Source organism: Pleurodeles waltl, unplaced genomic scaffold (assembly GCF_031143425.1).
Source record: "Pleurodeles waltl isolate 20211129_DDA unplaced genomic scaffold, aPleWal1.hap1.20221129 scaffold_172, whole genome shotgun sequence".
NCBI lineage: Eukaryota > Metazoa > Chordata > Amphibia > Caudata > Salamandridae > Pleurodeles > Pleurodeles waltl.
The window spans coordinates 374703-395710 of NW_027149878.1; the positions used below are offsets into that span (position 1 = coordinate 374703).

Genomic DNA, 21008 nt, shown 5'->3' on the forward strand with positions numbered 1-21008 from the left:
CTCTTGGGTGCAGTGGAGCCTGCTAGGGAGGATCTGAGTGTGGCACAGCAGGTCTGTCCCACAAAAGAGGGTCTAAGACAGCAACCTGTCAAGCAGCAAGCTGGGGACATCAGTGACTTGCATAGAGTTTATTGGGAGAACAATCTTCTTTGTACTGAAGCAAGGGACCCAAAGCCTGGTGCTACCAGGAGACCGGTCATTCCCTTGCAGTATAGGGAATTCCTCCTAACTTTTGCACATTATATTCCCCTGGCTGGACATCTGGGACAAAGTAAGACCTGGGACAGACTTGTCCCTCACTTTCACTTGCCTCACATGTCAGAGGACACAAAAGAGTTATTTCGCTCTTGTGTTATTTGCCAAGCCAGTGGCAAAACTGGTGACACCCCAAAGGCCCCATTAATCCCACTTCCTGTGGTTGGGGTGCCCTTTGAAAGGGTAGGGGTTGATATTGTTGGCCCCCTTGACCCTCCAACTGCTTCTTCAAACAGGTTCATCTTGGTGGTAGTGGACCATGCCACATGATATCAAGAAGCCATCCCCTTAAGGACCACTACAGCTCCTGCAGTGGCAAAGGCCCTCCTGGGAATATTTTCCAGAGTGGGGTTTCCTAAGGAGGTAGTATCAGACAGGGGTAGCAACCTCTTGTCTGCATACTTAAAAACAATGTGGAAGGAATGTGGTGTAACTTATAAATTCACCACACCCTATCATCCACAAACAAATGGATTGGTTGAGAGATTTAATACAACTCTCAAAGGCATGATCATGGGACTCTGAAAAACAGAAGGAGATGGGATGTCCTCCTGCCATGCCTCCTTTTTGCCTACAGGGAGGTACCCCAGAAAGGAGTGGGATACAGCCCCTTTGAACTCTTCTTTGGCCACCCTGTTAGGGGTCCACTTGCTCTTGGCAACCCTTGAAGCCCCCTAAACAAGACATTCTGATGGATACAACTACCTGTGGATTCCTCACCTAATGAATACTCCCATGGCGCCAGCATTCGACGGAAATCTTCTTCCTAGTCTCTGCACGTCGACGAGGACGTCACTCTAGCCCACGCGACGCCGTCTGACGTCATACAGGCAATAAGAGGTCCTCGACGACGTGCCGACGTCAGTTCCCTTTTTTCCGTGCATTCGAAACGGTTATCTTCGAGGGAGCAACTGTTACTTTCGTGGTTACAGTGTATTTTTTGCTGCGTAGTCCTTCGCTGCAGTAATAATGTCGCAGAGAAAGTCGGGTTTTAAGCCTTGTCGTGAGTGTGGGGGCAAGATGTCAGTTACGGATCCTCACTCCGACTGCCTTTGGTGTTTAAGCTCCGACCACGACGTCTCGACTTGCGATTCATGCCAGCACATGAATCCAAAGGCCCTCAAGGAACGTGAGGCGAAGTTGTTTATGGCGAAGTCGAAGAAAGAAAAACATCATAAGAAGTCTTCTTCGCCGAGGCATCGGCGTCATCGAGACTCCCGGCGCCGTAGAGAATCACAGCGCCATTCAAGCAAGGAGACTGGTTCCAGGTCTTCGGATCGGCGCCGGAGGACTTGGGAGGTCAGTCCCACGGTCACGCCGCATCCATCGACGCCGTTGCCCTCTCCGGCATCACCGACTTCACCTGGACAGGCGTCGGTGATTGAAGTGGTGCAGCCTCTGGTGTTGTCTCCGGCGTCGCAGACGTCGAGGCAGGCGTCGGGGTCGCCTTCGATACAGGCACCCCAGTATCCGGCTTTTCCCACCCCTGGAGCCGATAGCACCGCATTCCTAAATGCGATGTATACCATCTTCCAACAGATGGCTCCAGTGGGTGCTCCGGCTGGCCCTTTGGCCTTTTCATTGGGTGATCCTGCGCCTCTACGGCCGGCACCCTTTATGCCCTTTCTCCCTTTTGGGAACGTGGGCTCGGCGCCGGTGTCGGCGCCGGTGGCCACTCCGGTGACTTCGGAGGGATTGGTCCCGGAGATTTCCATTCCGTCGTCGGGATTTCGTCCTGTGACTCCGGTGGGTCCATCCGCTCCGAGTGCTCTTTCATCGGCTTCGGCGGAGGCATTGTCGACTCCGCGTATCGAGCAGAGGCTTCATTCGAGGAGACGTGCTCTCCGTTTATTAGAGGAGCAGGAGTACCAACGAGTCCTGGAAGAAGGAGAACTAGAGGACTCGGGTGATGGACTGCATGGTCTAGATACAGCCAGTGGGCTGGACACTTCCCCTGAGTGGGATCTTTCGTCTCCAGGGGAATACACGGAGGAGGCTGCTTCCTTTCACGCAGTGGTACGGAAGGCAGCTAGTTTTCTGGACCTGCCTTTGCCGGTGGCAGAGACAAAACAGAACCTTCTGACAGAGGTGCTTCATCCGGCCTCAGCTGCGGCAGAGCCTCTATTGCCGTTTAATGACTCTTTGCTGGATCCGGTGCTAGAGGTGTGGAAGAGACCAGTATCTTCCCCAGCGGTTCATAGAGCCGTAGCCAGGAGGTATCGAGCTGCACCAACTGACCCTGGCTTTCTTTCTAGGCACCCTACACTGGAGAGCTTGGTGGTGCAGGCCTCCTGTTCATCCAAATCAGCGCCTGGTTCTTTCCCGACGGTGCCTGGGGACAGGGACTCGAAGAAACTGGATGCGCAGTCCAAGAAAATCTTTTCGTCCTGCAGTCTGGCGTTGAAGGCCACCAACGCAACTTGTATCCTGGGGAGATATATTCATGCTCTTATGGATGACATTTCCTCATCATTTACGGAGCTTCCCCAGGGTCTTTTGGATGTTGTTTCAGATGCCCAGGCTGCCGCGACCCAGATTATTCAGTCTGGGCTGGACACGACCGACTCGGTGGCCAGAGCAATGGGCACGACTGTGGTGGCAAGGAGACAGGCCTGGCTCCGTAATTCGGGGTTTTCTGCGGATTTGCAGTCAACCCTATTGGATCTCCCTTTTGATGGGGACAAGCTGTTTTGCGCCAAGGCAGATTCGGCCTTGGAACGTTTTAAGGAGAGCAGGGCCACAGCCAAATCGTTAGGACTCCAAGCTCCTTCTTCCTCTGCCTCTTCCAGGATTTTCAGGAGGTTTCGGGGATTTGGGCGTGGCTCTTCCTCCTCTTCCTTTCGGGGGAGATTCCAGCAACCTGCCTCTTCCCATCCCTATAGATCTTTTAGAGGGAGAGGGAGGGCCCGCACCAGAGGAGCCTCTCAGCAGCACTCTGCCTCTTCCTCGTCCACTGGAGGGGTGCAGCAGGGAAAGCAGCCTTAGGCTTCCACCATTTCCCACTCACTCCTCTCCTGTAGGGGGAAGATTACAGCATTTTCTCCGCAAGTGGAAGACTATTACAACGGACACTTGGGTTCTCAGTATTGTGGGAAAAGGCTACACCCTTCCCTTTCGGGAGTTCCCGCCCCTCATCCCGCCCCGCCCATCTTATTGTTCAGAAGAACACCTCCTGTTGCTAGAACAGGAGGTACAAGTCCTCCTTTCAAAGGGCGCGGTAGAGTTGGTCCCAGAGCAGGAAAGGGGTCGAGGTTGTTACTCAAGGTATTTCCTGATTCCCAAGAAGGATGGTCGGTTGAGACCAATCCTGGACCTGAGGATCTTGAATTGGTTCCTCAAACAGGAAAAGTTCAAGATGCTGACCCTAGCTCAGGTGCTTTTGGCGTTGAACAAGGAAGATTGGATGGTGTCTGTCGACTTGCAGGATGCTTACTTTCATATCCCGATACTCAAGTCACACAGGAAGTATCTCCGGTTTATGGTGGGATCGCAGCACTATCAGTTTGCGGTCCTTCCGTTTGGTCTTACTTCAGCACCTCGAGTCTTCACGAAGGTGATGTCGGTGGTTGCGGCAGAGCTCAGAAGGAAGGGGATAGCAGTATTCCCTTACTTGGACGACTGGTTGATCAAAGCCAAGTCGCCGGAGCTTGTGTCGCATCATCTGCAGTCAACGACTCAGTTGTTGTTCGACCTGGGTTTTTCGGTGAACGAGCCCAAATCTCACCTGGAGCCCTGTCAGCGCCTCCTGTTCATAGGAGCAGTACTGGATACAACATTGAGTCGAGCCTTTCCTCCGCCTCAGCGGATTCAAGATATTCAGGAATTGGTTCCAATGTTTCGAAATGGAGCGGTAGTTCCAGTCCTCAAGGTCCTTCGTCTGCTCGGTCTGTTTGCCTCCTGCATTCTGTTGGTCACGCATGCTCGCTGGCACATGAGGGCTCTTCAGTGGTGCCTCCGAAGGCAGTGGTCTCAACACAAAGGAGATCTAGAAGGTGCTGTCAAGATCTCCAGAGATGCTGCTGTGGACTTGAAGTGGTGGATTGCGAGCAACAATCTTTCACAAGGAAAGCCGTTCGCGCAGTCGCCACCAGTGGCCACGGTCATAACGGATGCTTCCACTCTAGGGTGGGGAGCTCATCTGGGGGATCTGGAGATCAAAGGCCTTTGGTCTCCAGAGGAGCAGATGTTTCATATCAATCTGTTGGAGTTACGGGCTGTACGTCTGGCTCTCAAGGCCTTCCTCCCTTCCCTTCGTGGACAGTCGGTACAGGTCCTGACGGACAATACTACCACGATGTGGTACATAAACAAACAGGGAGGAGTAGGGTCGTACCTTCTCTGCAGAGAAGCTCTTCGACTATGGTCCTGGGCAAAGGACATTCAGATTTGCTTGGTAGCAAATCATCTGGCCGGGGTCTTGAATGTACGTGCGGACGGTCTCAGTCGCCAATTCTCGGCAGACCACGAGTGGCGTCTCCATCCAGATCAAGCCCGTTTGATCTTCCAAAGGTGGGGGTTTCCTCGGGTAGATCTGTTTGCCACTCTGGAGAACGCGCATTGTCCGTTATTCTGCAGCCTCCAGTATCCGATGCAGGGAGCGTTGGGGGACGCGTTTCAAATAACCTGGTGCGGCCAGTTGCTTTACGCGTTTCCTCCCATACCCTTGATTCCTCGAGTATTGAGGAAGATTCGCCAAGACCGGGCGCTAGTCATCTTAATAGCTCCGGATTGGCCAAGGAGGGTGTGGTACTCCGACCTTCTCCAACTCTCAAAGTGCCCTCCGCTCCGTCTCCCTTTCAGGGCAGACCTCCTCTCGCAGTCGCAGGGGCAGGTTTTACACCCCAGCCTCCAGAGTCTGCACCTACATGCTTGGAGATTGAACGGGGCAACCTGAGTTCCTTCTCTCTCCCGCCTGATGTAGTGGATGTTATATTAGCGGCCAGGCGACACTCCACTAAATCTATCTACGCTAATAGGTGGTCTAAATTTGTTGCGTGGTGTGGAGAGAGGCAGATTGATCCCTTACATGCTCATCTATCGGACGTTTTGTCTTTTGCTCTGTCTCTAGCGCAGAAAGGTTGTGCAGTGGCTACCATTAAGGGTTATTTGTCGGCCTTGTCAGCCTTCATTTGTCTTCCAGACCAACCATCGTTATTTAAATCCCCTATTGTTCTCAGATTCTTGAAAGGTCTTCTAAATAAATATCCTCCAAAACCATTTGTTATGCCGCAATGGAATTTGTCCTTGGTCCTGACTTTCCTTATGGGGTCCCCTTTCGAGCCTATGCATTCTTGCCCCTTAAGGTATTTGGTTATAAAAACAGTTTTTCTGGTAGCTATAACATCTGCAAGGAGAGTGAGTGAGTTGCAGGCCTTATCGGTAAAGCCCCCTTATACAACTTTTTATGGGGATAAGGTGGTGTTGAGGACCAAGGCTGCTTTCCTCCAGAAGGTTGTTTCACCCTTCCATTTGGCTCAGACAATTACTTTGTCCACGTTCTATCCTCCGCCTCATCCTTCTAAAGAGGAAGAAAGACTGCACCGTCTGGACCCAAAGAGGGCGTTGAGCTTCTTTATTGATAGAACAAAGGATTTCAGGCTGGAGGATCAGCTGTTCATCGGGTACGTGGGCAAGAGGAGAGGAAAGGCAGTCCACAAGAGAACACTCTCCAGGTGGGTGGTTCTTTGCATTAAAATCTGTTACTCTTTGGCAAAGAAGGACCCTCCTGAGGGCATTAGAGCTCATTCCACCAGAGCTAAGTCGGCCACTTCGGCCTTGGCCAGAGGTGTTCCTGTGGTTGACATCTGCAAGGCCGCAACTTGGTCGTCCCTTCACACTTTTGCGAAACATTACTGTTTGGACTCTGAGGTCAGAAGGGACGGCCATTTTGCACGGTCAGTGCTGCAGGATTTCTTGGTTTGACCATTTAGGCACCCGCCACCGGGCGTGGTACTGCTTTGGGACTCTATTCATTAGGTGAGGAATCCACAGGTAGTTGTATCCATCAGAAGAACGAGTTACTTATGTAGGAGGCTGGACTGGCTTGTAGTGAGTACCAAGGGGTACTTGCACCTTGCACCAGGCCCAGTTATCCCTTATTAGTGTATAGGGTGTCTAGCAGCTTAGGCTGATAGATAATGGTAGCTTAGCAGAGCAGCTTAGGCTGAACTAGGAGACGTGTGAAGCTACTACAGTACCACTTAGTGTCATATGCACAATATCATAAGAAAACACAATACACAGTTATACTAAAAATAAAGGTACTTTATTTTTATGACAATATGCCAAAGTATCTTAGAGTGTACCCTCAGTGAGAGGATAGGAAATATACACAAGATATATATACACAATAGCAAAAATATGTAGTATAGTCTTAGAAAACAGTGCAAACAATGTATAGTTACAATAGGATGCAATGGGGAAACATAGGGATAGGGGCAACACAAACCATATACTCCAAAAGTGGAATGCGAACCACGAATGGACCCCAAACCTATGTGACCTTGTAGAGGGTCGCTGGGACTATTAGAAAATAGTGAGAGTTAGAAAAATAACCCTCCCCAAGACCCTGGAAAGTGAGTGCAAAGTGCACTAAAGTTCCCCTAAGGACAAAGATTTTGTGTTAGAGGAATAATGCAGGAAAGACACAAACCAGCAATGCAACAACTGTGGATTTCCAATCTAGGGTACCTGTGGAACAAGGGGACCAAGTCCAAAAGTCACAAGCAAGTCGGAGATGGGCAGATGCCCAGGAAATGCCAGCTGCGGGCGCAAAGAAGCTTCTACTTGACAGAAGAAGCTGAGGTTTCTGCAGGAACGAAAAGGGCTAGAGACTTCGCCTTTGGTGGACAGATCCCTCTCGCCGTGGAGAGTCGTGCAGAAGTGTTTTCCCGCCGAAAGAACGCCAACAAGCCTTGCCAGTCGCAAATCATGCGTTTGGCGTTTTTGGACGCTGCTGGGGCCCAGGAGGGACCAGGAGGTCGCAAATTGGACCTGAAGAGAGAGGGGACGTCGAGCAAGACAAAGAGCCCTCACTGAAGCAGGTAGCACCCGGAGAAGTGCCAGAAACAGGCACTACGAGGATGCGTGAAACGGTGCTCGCCGAAGTTGCACAAAGGAGTCCCACGTCGCCGGAGACCAACTTAGAAAGTCGTGCAATGCAGGTTAGAGTGCCGTGGACCCAGGCTTGGCTGTGCACAAAGGATTTCCGCCGGAAGTGCATAGGGGCCGGAGTAGCTGCAAAGTCGCGGTTCCCAGCAATGCAGCCCAGCGAGGTGAGGCAAGGACTTACCTCCACCAAACTTGGACTGAAGAGTCACTGGACTGTGGGGGTCACTTGGACAGAGTCGCTGGATTCGAGGGGCCTCGCTCGTCGTGCTGAGAGGAGACCCAAGGGACCGGTAATGCAGCTTTTTGGTGCCTGCGGTTGCAGGGGGAAGATTCCGTCGACCCACGGGAGATTTCTTCGGAGCTTCTGGTGCAGAGAGGAGGCAGGCTACCCCCACAGTATGCACAAGCAGGAAAACAGTCGAGAAGGCGGCAGGATCAGCGTTACAGAGTTGCAGTAGTCGTCTTTGCTACTATGTTGCAGGTTTGCAGGCTTCCAGCGCGGTCAGCAGTCAATTCCTTATCAGAAGGTGAAGAGAGAGATGCAGAGGAACTCGGATGAGCTCTTGCATTCGTTATCTGAAGTTTCCCCAGAGACAGAGACCCTAAATAGCCAGAAAAGAGGGTTTGGCTACCTAGGAGAGAGGATAGGCTACTAACACCTGAAGGAGCCTATCAGCAGGAGTCTCTGACGTCACCTGGTGGCACTGGCCACTCAGAGCAGTCCAGTGTGCCAGCAGCACCTCTGTTTCCAAGATGGCAGAGGTCTGGAGCACACTGGAGGAGCTCTGGACACCTCCCAGGGGAGGTGCAGGTCAGGGGAGTGGTCACTCCCCTTTCCTTTGTCCAGTTTCGCGCCAGAGCAGGGGCTAAGGGGTCCCTGAACCGGTGTAGACTGGCTTATGCAGAATTGGGCACCTCTGTGCCCAACAAAGCATTTCCAGAGGCTGGGGGAGGCTACTCCTCCCCTGCCTTCACACCATTTTCCAAAGGGAGAGGGTGTCACACCCTCTCTCAGAGGAAGTTCTTTGTTCTGCCATCCTGGGCCAGGCCTGGCTGGACCCCAGGAGGGCAGCTGCCTGTCTGAGGGGTTGGCAGCAGCAGCAGCTGCAGTGAAACCCCAGGAAGGGCAGTTTGGCAGTACCAGGGTCTGTGCTACAGACCACTGGGATTATGGGATTGTGCCAACTATGCCAGGATGGCATAGAGGGGGCAATTCCATGATCATAGACATGTTACATGGCCATATTCGGAGTTACCATTGTGAAGCTACATATAGGTAGTGACCTATATGTAGTGCACGCGTGTAATGGTGTCCCCGCACTCACAAAGTTCAGGGAATTGGCTCTGAACAATGTGGGGGCACCTTGGCTAGTGCCAGGGTGCCCTCACACTAAGTAACTTTGCACCTAACCTTTACCAGGTAAAGGTTAGACATATAGGTGACCTATAAGTTACTTAAGTGCAGTGTAAAATGGCTGAGAAATAACGTGGACGTTATTTCACTCAGGCTGCAGTGGCAGGCCTGTGTAAGAATTGTCAGAGCTCCCTATGGGTGGCAAAAGAAATGCTGCAGCCCATAGGGATCTCCTGGAACCCCAATACCCTGGGTACCTCAGTACCATATACTAGGGAATTATAAGGGTGTTCCAGTAAGCCAATGTAAATTGGTAAAATTGGTCACTAGCCTGTTAGTGACAATTTGAAAGTAATGAGAAAGCATAACCACTGAGGTTCTGGTTAGCAGAGCCTCAGTGAGACAGTTAGGCACCACATAGGGAACATATACATGCACACCTATGAGCACTGGGGCCCTGTGTGACAGGGTCCCAGTGACACATACATATAGGCCACAAACCTATGAGCACTGGGGTCCTGACCAGCAGGATCCCAGTGACACATAACAAACATACTGAAAACATAGTGTTTTCACTATGAGCACTGAGGCCTGGCTATCAGGATCCCAGTGAGACAGTGAAAACAGTGACAAACACCCTGACATACACTCACAAACAGGCCAAAAGTGGGGGTAACAAGGCTAGAAAGAGGCTACCTTCTCACAACTTACCTTCGGTAACGACTTTTCTGGTGGATACATTAGCTACTTGTGGATTCCTCACAGTCCCACCCGCCTCCCCGTTGCCTTTCTGGTCTTACCAAGTAATCCTTGAGTGCGCTCCTCTTGGTCTTCAAGGTTGCAATAGATGTTGTATATATGGATACTTGTGTATATTTATCTGTATATATATATATATATATATATATATATATATATATCTTTGTGTACATACATGATTTGCATATATTTGTTCGTTATATTAAATTTACAGCTATTCATTGCAATATTGTGTATTTTACAAGGTTATGAGATGTTGCCTTGCTCTTTCATTGCATTGGGTTGTTGTTCTCATGCACGTAAAAAATGTTGGTACTGACGTCGGCACGTCGTCGAGGACCTCTTATTGCCTGTATGACGTCAGACGGCGTCGCGTGGGCTAGAGTGACGTCCTCGTCGACGTGCAGAGACTAGGAAGAAGATTTCCGTCGAATGCTGGCGCCATGGGAGTATTCATTAGGTGAGGAATCCACAGGTATCTAATGTATCCACCAGAAAAGTCGTTACCGAAGGTAAGTAACTCGTTCTTGTGGATTATGTGTTGGTCTTAGATCAAGAATGGCTGAGTACATGAGAAAGGCCACTAAGAACCTTCAGGCCAGCCAATAGCTTCAAAAGCAATGGCATGACCAGAAGGCTGTCCTGAGTGAGTACCACCCAGGACAGAAGGAGTGGGTATTGGAGCCTGTGGCACCAGGCACACTCCAAGACAAATGGAGTGACCACATCTCGTTGTGGAAAAGAAGGGTGAAGTCACCTATTTGGGGGACCTTGGCACTCCCAGAAGTCCCCTCAGGGTACTTCATGTCAACCGCCTTAAACACTACTATGATAGGGCAGATTTGACCCTACTCATGGCCACAGATGAGGGGCAGGGAGAAGAGAGTGACCCTCTCCGTGACCTCTTATGTTGTGCTTGCAGACTGCTTTACTGCAGAGCAAAAGGAGGACTGCAAGAACCTCCTAGGCCAATTTTCTGAACTCTTTTCACTCACACCTGGTCAGACTACTTTGTATGAACATACTATTGATACTGGAGACAGTTTGCGTGTCAAAGTAAGATTTACAGGCAGCCTGACCATGTCTTATTAAATCTGAGGTTCAGAAGATGTTGAAACTGGGAGTTATTGAGCACTCAGAGAGCCCCTGGGCAGCCAATGGTACTTGTCCCCAAACCTCATAGTCAAGAAGAAAAAAGGGAAATGAGGTTTTGTGTAGACTACAGAGGGCTCAATACAATTACAAAAACAGATGTTCACCCTATACCCAGGGCAGATGAGCTCATAGATACACTGGCATCTGCAAAGTATCTAAGCACCTTTGATTTGACTGCAGGGTATTGGCAGATCAAATTATCAGAGGGTGCTAAGCGAAAAACTGAATTTTCAACCATTAGAGGGCATTTTCAATTCACAGTTATATCCTTTGGCCTGAAAAATTCACCTGCAACTTTCCAAAGGCTAGTGAACACAGTCCTCCGTCCTCAAAGGTCTGGAAGCATTCAGTACAGCATATTTGGATGATATTGCTGTATTTAGATCCACCTGGGATGAACACCTGGTCCACATCTGGAAAGTTTTTGGAGGCCCTGAAAAAGGCAGGCCTAACTATCAAGGCTATAAAATTGCAGATAGGGCAGGGGAAAGTGGTTTATCTGGGCCACCTGGTAGGTGACGAACAGATTGAACTACTGTAGGGGAATATTCAGACCCCTCTTAATCACCTTACCAGTAAGAAAATGCCTAAAAAGGTATCGTGGACAGCCTGCTGTCAGAAAGCTTTTGAAGAGCTTAAGCAGGCAATGTGCTCTGCACCTGTCTTAAAGAACCAAAAACTACTCAAAAAAACTCATTGTCCAGACAGATGCTTCTGAATTAGCGGTAGGGGCTGTACTATCACAACTGAACTCAGTGGGCCAGGATCAACCTGTTGCTTTCATTAGCAGGAGGTTGATCCCTAGAGAAAAGTGTTGGTCTGCCATAGAGGGGGAGTGTAGGAAAGTACCATCTTGCCTGGCATGTTACCCCCATTTTTCACTGTATGTATGTTGTTTTTGCCCTTGTGTCACTGGGATCCTGCTAGGCAGGACCCCAGTGCTCATAGTATGTGCCCTGTATGTGTTCCCTGTGTGGTGCCTAACTGTATCACTGAGGCTCTGCTAACCAGAACCTCAGTGTTTATGCTCTCTCTACTTTCTAAATTTGTCACTGTAGGCTAGTGACTAAATTTACCAATTCTCATTGGCACACTGGTACACCCATATAATTCCCTTGTATATGGTACTGAGGTACCCAGGGTATTGGGGTTCCAGGAAATCCCTATGGCTGCAGAATTTCTTTTGCCAACCATAGCGAGCTCAGACAATTCTTTCACAGGCCTGTCACTGCAGCCTGAGTGAAATTGTGCTACGTTATTTCACAGCCATTTTTCACTGCACATAAGTAACTTATAAGTCACCTATATGTCTAACCCTCACTTAGTGAAGGTTGGGTGCCAAGTTACTTAGTGTGTTGGCACCCTGGCACTAACCAAGGTGCCCCCACATCGTTCAGGGCAAATTCCTCAGACTTTGTGAGTGCGGGGACACCATTACACGCGTGCAGTATACATAGGTCATTACCTATGTATAGCGTCACAATGGTGACTCCGAACATGGCCATGTAACATGTCTATGATCATGGAATTCTCCCCCCAATACCAACCCGGGTACTGCCAAACTGCCTTTGCGGGGTTTCCACTGCAGCTGCTCCTGATGCCAACCCCTCATATGTAAACAAAGGAATGGTCTAAAGGTAGGGATAGATTAAATCAATATTTTTGAAAAACAGTGCTCAATACTGTCTTCATAGATTAATTACTTTCCAAATTGTATTGCAACTAATTATGTGCAAGGCAGAAAATAACTCATTGGTGAATTATACAGAATACAAAATATTTACAAAACAAGACATTACACACATAAAATTAAATTCTAATTTTCTTCTTGGTTCAACTGAGGCCAACATCTAGCTTCTCAAAGTCTTGAAACTGACCATACCGTCAGTAGAGGGTTGTGCCCAACAACCTTTCTTTATGAAATATTGGTGGTCACAATTATGATTGTAATCCACTCTATTGCGATGATTGGTGGTTCAAGTACAAGCAGCTGTCAAATACCTATATATTTTTAAAGGTATTTTGCAGTGCATATTAAGTGATTTTTGTAAAGCTGACTCCAATAGAGAACACAATCTCGCCGGTATATATGTCAACGCGTTCTGATGGATACAACTACCTGTGGATTCCTCACCTATTGAATACTCCCATTGCGCCAGCATTCGACGGAAATCTTCTTCCTAGCTTCTGCACGTCGACGAGGACGTCACAATTGCCCACGCAACGCCGCCTGACGTCATACAGGCAATAAGAGGTCCTCGCCGACGTGCCGACGTCAGTTCCCCTTTTTCCGTGCCATTCGAAACGGTTATCTTCGAGGGAGCTACTGTTGCTGTTCGATAGTTACAGTGTGTTTTTGGCTATTTTTACTTTGAGACATTACAATGTTGCAAAGAAAGTCAGGATTCAAGCCCTGCCAAGAGTGTGGAGGCAAGATGTCGGTAACGGACCCACATTCTGACTGTTTGTGGTGTCTTAGTTCCAACCACGACGTTGACAAGTGCGATTCTTGTCAACGTATGAATCCAAAGGCCTTGAAAGAACATGAGGCCAAACTTTTTCTTGCGAAGTCAAAGAAGAAGGAGAAAAGACATCACCGAAAGTCGTCTTCACCGAAGTCACATCGGCGTCATCGGGACTCCCGGCGTCGTCGAGAATCTCGGCGCCGGTCGAGTAGGGAGAGGTCTCGATCGAGGTCACCATCGACTCGACGTCGAAAGACTTGGGAAGTTAGTCGCACTGTCTCTCCCCAGCCGACGACGCCGTTACCTTCTCCGACTTCACCCATGTCATCGGTTAATCCTCCTTCGGTGTTCGAGGTTCCACAGCCTCAGGTGTTTTCTCCGTCTATGCAGACGTCGAGACCGGCGTCGTTGTCGCCTTCGAACCAGGCACCTCAATACCCGGCTTTCCCGGCCCATGGAGCAGATAGTACCGCATTCTTAAATGCGATGTTCTCCATCTTCCAACAGATGGCTCCAGGTGGTGGACCGGCTGGTCCTTCGGGCCTTTTGGCCTTCAACATGGGTGCTCCGGCTCCACTTCGACCGGCATCCTTTATGCCCTTTCTTCCCTTGGGAAACATGGGCTTGGCGCCGGTATCGGCTCCTGTGGCTTCGGCTCCTGTGGCTTCGGTGTCTCAGTCAGCGACGCCGACTAGACCTCCTCCGACTCTGGAATAGTCTTCAGTACGTCCTGCTCCACGTTCGGCGCCGAAGAAAACCATGGCGCCGTTAGATCCGGCGTCTGACGGATCCGAGGATCGGCGTCAAGCTTCGACGTCTGCTGACGCCATGTCGACACCGAGGATAGAAGAGAGACTGCATTCCAGGAGGCTTGCTCTTCGCCTCCTTGAAGAACAGGAATACCGGAGACAGGCATTGGAGGAAGGGGAGATTGAGGACTCTTGTGAAGGTCTCCATGGCTTGGACACAGCTAGTGGTCTGGACACCTCTCCTGAATGGGACTTGTCCTCACCTGGGGAGTATACAGAGGAGGCAGCCTCTTTTCATTCAGTCATTAAAAAGGCGGCTGACTTTTTGGACCTTCCTTTGGCAGTGACTGAGACCAAGCCGAACATCTTGACGGAAGTGTTGCATCCTGCCTCAACATCTGCAGAGCCACTTTTGCCTTTCAATGAGGCGCTGCTGGACCCTATTATGGAAGTCTGGAAGAAGCCGGTGTCTTCTTCGGCCGTGAATAGATCTGTGGCTCGGAGATATCGGGTTGCACCGGCTGACCCAGGCTTTCTTTCCAGGCATCCAACACCTGAAAGCCTGGTGGTTCAGGCTTCGTGCACAGCTCGATCTGCTCCTGGGTCCTTTCCAGCTGTGCCCTCGGATAGAGACTCTAAAAAGATGGACATGTCATCGAAGAAGGTTTTCTCGTCATGTAGCATGGCTTTGAAATCCACCAGTGCTACGTGCATCTTAGGGAGATACATTTACGCCCTGATGGACGAGATTAAGTCGACACACACGGAGGTTCCTCAAGAATTATTGAGCCTGGTCTCTGATGCTCAGGCAGCAGCAACCCAGGTTATTCAATCTGGGTTGGATACATCTGACTCTGTTGCTAGAGCTATGGGTACTGCTGTGGCTACGAGGAGGCAGGCCTGGCTTCGTAGCTCTGGTTTTTCCTCTGATGTGCAATCGACCCTCTTGGACCTTCCTTTTGATGGTGACAAGCTTTTCGGCGCCATGGCGGATTCGGCCTTAGAAAGGTTCAAGGAGAGTAGGGCCACTGCCAAGTCATGCACTGCCAAGTCACTGCCAAGTCATGGGCTTGCAAGCCTCTTCTTCTGCTTCCTCCAGATTTTTTAGGAGGTTTCGAGGATTTGGTCGTGGTTCCTCCTCCTCCTTTCAAGGAAAATTCCAGCAACCCACCTCTGCTCTCTCCTATAGATCTTTCAGAGGGAGGGGTAGGGTCCGTACCAGGGGAGCCACTCAGCAGCACTCTGCCTCTTCCTCATCCTCTGGAGGGGTGCAGCATGGGAAGCAGCCTTAGGCTTCCGCCAATTCCTTCTCACTCCACTCCTGTAGGGGGGAGGTTACTGAATTTTCTCCACAAGTGGGAGGTCATAACATCAGACTCCTGGGTTACCAGCATTGTGAGAAAAGGCTATACCCTACCCTTTTAGGAGTTTCTGCATCCCGCCCCGTCCTTCCTACTGTTCAGGAGAACACCTCCTGTTGTTAGAACAGGAGGTTCAAGTCCTCCTTTCAAAGGGCGCGGTGGAGTTGGTTCCAGAGCAGGAAAGGGGTCAGGGTTGTAACTCAAGATACTTCCTGATCCCCAAGAAGGATGGTCGGTTGAGGCCAATCCTGGACCTGAGGATCTTGAATTGGTTCCTCAAGCAGGAAAAGATCAAGATGCTGACCCTAGCTCAGGTGCTTTTGGATTGGATGGTGTCTGTCGACTTGCAGGATGCTTATTTTCGTATTCTGATACTCAAGTCGCACAGGAAGTATCTCCGGTTTGTGGTGGGGTTGCAGCACTATCAGTTTGCGGTCCTCCCGTTTGGTCTTACTTCGGCACTTCGAGTCTTCACGAAGGTGATGTCGGTGGTTGCGGCAGAGCTCAGAAGGAAGGGGATAGCAGTATTTCCTTTTCTGGACGGCTGGTTGATCAAAGCCAAGTCTCCGGAGCTCGTGTTGCATCACCTTCAGTCGACAACTCAGTTGTTGTTTGACCTGGGTTTTTCAGTGAACGTGCCCAAATCTCACCTGGAACCCTCTCAGCGCCTCCTGTTCATAGGGGCAGTTCTGGATACAACATTGAATCGAGCCTTCCCTCCGCCTCAGCGGATTCAAGACATTCAGGCGTTGGTTCCAATGTTTCGAAGTGGAGCGGTTATTCCGGTCCTCAAGGTCCTGCGCCTGCTCGGTCTGTTTGCTTCTTGCATACTGCTGGTCACTCACGCTCGCTGGCACATGAGGGCTCTTCAGTTGCAAGCTCTATCTGTAAAACCCCCTTATACATCTTTTTATGGGGATAAGGTGGTGTTGAGGACGAAGGCTGCTTTCCTACCGAAGGTTGTTTCACCCTTTCATATGGCCCAGACGATTACTCTTTCCACGTTTTATCCTCCGCCTCATCCTTCAAAGGAAGAAGAGAGACTTCACCGCTTAGACCCAAGGAGAGCGCTAAGCTTTTATGTGGGTAGAACAAAGGATTTCAATCTGGAGGATCAGCTCTTTATCGGGTACATGGGAAAGAGGAGAGGAAAGGCAGTCCACAAGAGAACACTCTCCAGGTGGGTTGTTCTTTGCATTAAAATGTGTTACTCTTTAGCAAAGAAAGAACCCCCTGATGGTATAAGAGCTCATTCCACCAGAGCTAAGTCGGCCTCTTCGGCCTTGGCTAGGGGTGTTCCTGTGGTTGACATCTGCAAGGCCGCAACCTGGTCATCCCTCCACACTTTTGCAAAGCATTACTGCTTAGACTCTGAGGTTAGGAGGGATGGCCATTTTGCACGGTCAGTGCTGCAGGATTTCTTGGTTTGGCCATTCAGGCACCCTCCACCGAGTGCGGTACTGCTTTGGGACTCTATTCAATAGGTGAGGAATCCACAGTTAGTTGTATCCATCAGAAGAACGAGTTACTTACCTTCCATAACGACTTTTCTGGTGGATACATTAGCTACCTGTGGATTCCTCACGGTTCCACCCGCCTCCCTGTTGCCTGTCTGGTCTAACCAAGTTGTTCTTGAGTGTGCTCCTCTTGGTTTTGAGGACTTGAACATATGCTGTATATATGTATATAAATATATATATATATATATATATATATATAATTTTTCGTATATTCATTTACTTGTTTTAAAAAAATAAATAAAAAAAAAGTATGAAGTTCTTGAAATGATATATTTATTTTGAATGTCATTAAATATTGCTATTTGTTCATTTATCTCAATGGCCTATTATTCTCAGGCACATAACAAATGTTGGTACTGATGTCGGCACGTCGGCGAGGACCTCTTATTGCCTGTATGACATCAGACGGCATCGCGTGGGCAATTGTGACGTTCTCGTCGACGTGCAGAAGCTAGGAAGAAGATTTCCGTTGAATGCTGGCGCAATGGGAGTATTCAATAGGTGAGGAATCCACAGGTAGCTAATGTATCCACCAGAAAAGTCGTTACTGAAGGTAAGTAACTCGTTCTTTCGGCCTCTTCAATTAGCGCCTCATTAGGACTATCAAGGGGCAACGTCGCCTCTACAAAAATTAAAAACAGGGAGACTAACTAAAACTATACTTACACTAAGGCAAGAGAGCTATACTGTGTACATCAGTGCTGGATTATCACCAAAGAATCCCTGTGCACAGAACTACTTCTACTAGTGGGACACACATGATTACTACAATCTAGTGTCTATGGCACCAAATTTGTGTCGGTGTATATAGATGTGAAACTATAAAAATATCTAAACATGCTGAACTCAAGCATGCACATTAAGATCCCAACACAAGCAAAGCTATGGGCAATACCTGTCAGCGGTAGTGTCCATATTCTACATCGGGAGGCACCGCGTATTATCAAATTCTGGTGCTGAGTAAGAAAAAGAAAATACCTCACTGCATGTATTGAAGTGAAAGTTAATGGAAAATAATGAAGGCTAATCAAAATAGAAACTCACTGTGCCACTAGAGGTACGAGAAACACTCCGTGACTAGTTACATGGAACGGGCACGTATACATGGCGTTTGTAGCCAGGGAGGGCTGCCAGAATGAGAGCAGGGTAAAATTAGAGCAGGGTAAAGTTACTATATCGTCAAACTACACATAAACCTTTCAGTACTCAAATGTCGGCGGTTCAGAACTTACTTAATTTTTTGCGTGCCTCCGAATGGGTGCTTCTCACTTGACAGGGCGGCTGATATTCCGCTTTGGTGAAATGCTTACCCGTGTCTAACCGCGTCTAAGCCGAGACAGCATATCTCATCAGACTAGTACATCGCGCGGTCATTCACGTTTGTTTGAAGCTTGCAGGCATCTAAACCGGTGAGTATAGTTTTATGCGTGGGGCCGGAGGGCGGCCATCTTAAAGAGGAAGAGTATAATTCTCTAGGCACATGATATGCGAACCTACACATGAATGGATGTAATTAGCTCAGTTCTCTAAGTCTATATTGTGCAGGACGCACCTGGTGCGTAACGTTGTTTCATATCTTTTAGTGGTGCCTGTAATTACGTCCGGTAAGAGAAATATGTGTATATGCAAAAAGCCGCATATCAATACTAACATTGAAATATATCATAGCATAGCAATATACAAGACCTCGATCTCCTAAGTCGAACATCTACCAATTGTACAAGATCTCTTTAAAACAAAAATGATTACATCAATATTGCCGGTATAGCGCATCACTGGTATAGGAGCCGTATGTAAATAAACCCATGCTGTAAAATATTTGCACATATTACAATGTCTCTTTTCCACATCAGAGCATTAAAATGCTTGGTTACTGTAGGAAAGTACCATCTTGCCTGGCATGTTACCCCCATATTTCACTGTATATATGTTATTTTAGTGTATGTGTCACTGGGACCCTGTCAGCCAGGGCCCCAGTGCTCATAAGTGTGCCCTGTATGTGTTCCCTGTGTGATGACTAACTGTCTCACTGAGGCTCTGCTAGCCAGAACCTCAGTGGTTATGCTCTCTCTGCTTTCCAATTTGTCACTAACAGGCTAGTGACCAATTTCACCAATTCACATTGGCATACTGGAACACCCTTATAATTCCCTAGTATATGGTACTGAGGTACCCAGGGTATTGGGGTTCCAGGAGATCCCTATGGGCTGCAACATTTCTTTTGCCACCCATAGGGAGCTCTGACAATTCTTACACAGGCCTGCCACTGCAGCCTGAGTGAAATAACGTCCACGTTATTTCACAGCCATTTACCACTGCACTTAAGTAACTTATAAGTCACCTATATGTCTAACCTTCACCTGGTGAAGGTTGGGTGCAAAGTTACTTAGTGTGTGGGCACCCTGGCACTAGCCAAGGTGCCCCCACATCGTTCAGGGCAAATTCCCCGGACTTTGTGAGTGCGGGGACACCATTTCACGCGTGCACTATATATAGGTCACTACCTATGTATAGCGTCACAATGGTAACTCCGAACATGGCCATATAACATGTCTAAGATCATGGAATTGTCACCCCATGCCATTCTGGCATTGGGGAGACAATTCCATGATCCCCCGGGTCTCCAGCACAGAACCTGGGTACTGCCAAACTGCCTTTCTGGGGGTTTCACTGCAGCTGCTGCTGCTGCTGCCAACCCCTCAGACAGGTTTCTGCCCTCCTGGGGTCCAGCCAGGCCTGGCCCAGGAAGGCAGAACAAAGGACTTCCTCAGAGAGAGGGTGTTACACCCTCTCCCTTTGGAAATAGGTGTCAGGGCTGGGGAGGAGTAGCCTCCCCCAGCCTCTGGAAATGCTTTGATGGGCACAGATGGTGCCCATCTCTGCATAAGCCAGTCTGCACCAGTTCAGGGATCCCCCAGCCCTGCTCTGGCACGAAAGTGGACAAAGGGAAGGGGAGTGACCACTCCCCTGACCTTCACCTCCCAGGGGAGGTGCCCAGACCTCCTCCAGCGTGCCCCCGACCTGTGCCATCTTGGATTCAGAGGTGTGCTGGCACACTGGACTTGTCTGAGTGGCCAGGGCCAGCAGGTGACGTCAGAGACTCCTTCTGATAGGCTCTATCTTTCTTACTAGCCTATCCTCCTTCCCAGGTAGCCAAACCTCCTTTTTCTGGCTGTTTAGGGTCTCTGCTTTGGGGAATTCTTAGATACCGAATGCAAGAGCTCACCAGAGTTCCTCTGCATCTCCCTGTTCACCTTCTGCCAAAGGATCGACCGCTGACTGCTCAGGATGCCTGCAAAACCGCAACAAAGTAGCAAAGACGACTACTGCAACCTTGTATCGCTTCATCCTGCCGGCTTTCTCGTCTGTTTCCTGGTGGTGCATGCTCTGGGGGTAGCCTGCCTCCTTCTTGCACCAGGAGCTCTGAAGAAATCTCCCGTTGGTCGAAGGAAACTTTCCCCTGCAACCACAGGCAACAAAAGACTGCATTACCGGTCCTCTGGGTCCCCTCTCAGCATGACGTGCGTGGTCCCTGGAACTCAGCAACTCTGTCCAAGTGACTCCCACAGTCCAGTGACTCTTCAGTCCAAGTTTGGTGGAGGTAAGTCCTTGCCTCCCCACGCTAGACTGCATTGCTGGGTACCGCGTGATTTGCAGCTGCTCCGGCTCCTGTGCACTCTTCCAGGATTTCCTTCGTGCACAGCCAAGCCTGGGTCCCCGACACTCTAACCTGCATTGCACGACCTTCTGAGTTGTCCTCCAGCGTCGTGGGACTCCCTTTTGTGACTTCAGGTGGACTCCGGTTCACTCCTCTTCCAAGTGCCTGTTCCGGTACTTCTGCAGGTGCTGCCTGCTTCTGTGAGGGCTCCCTGACTTGCTGGGCGCCCCCTCTGTCTCCTCATCCAAGTGGCGACATCCTGGTCCCTCCTGGGCCACAGCAGCATCCAGAAACCCTAACCGCAACTCTTGCAGCTAGCAAGGCTTGTTTGCGGTATTTCTGCGTGGTAACACCTTTGCAAGCTTCTTCACGACGTGGGACATCCATCCTCCAAAGGCGAAGTTCCTAATCCTCTTCGTTCTTGCAAAACACCAAGCTTCTTTCATCCAGTGGCAGCTTCCTTGCACCCTCAGCTGGCATTTCCTGGGCTCCTGCCCACTCTCGACACTGTTGCGACTCTTGGACTTGGTCCCCTTGTCTTACAGGTACTCAGGTCCGGAAATCCACTGCTTTTGCATTGCTGGTGTTGGGTTTCCTTGCAGAATCCCCCTATCATGACTTC

The 21008-nt window shown here is 49.6% G+C and overlaps 1 long non-coding RNA gene across 1 annotated transcript in view; it reads right to left on the reverse strand.

Moving 5' to 3' along the window:
• The window catches only part of LOC138274390 (uncharacterized), a 130424-nt gene extending 112271 nt beyond the window's left edge, over nucleotides 1–18153 (reverse strand). The window contains exons 1-3 of the long non-coding RNA XR_011200378.1: nucleotides 17961–18153; nucleotides 17773–17855; nucleotides 17624–17684 (exon numbers count right to left, since the gene is read on the reverse strand). This is a non-coding gene — a long non-coding RNA (uncharacterized lncRNA). The remainder of the gene's footprint in view (nucleotides 1–17623; nucleotides 17685–17772; nucleotides 17856–17960) is intronic.
• Between the last annotated feature and the right edge of the window lie 2855 nt (nucleotides 18154–21008).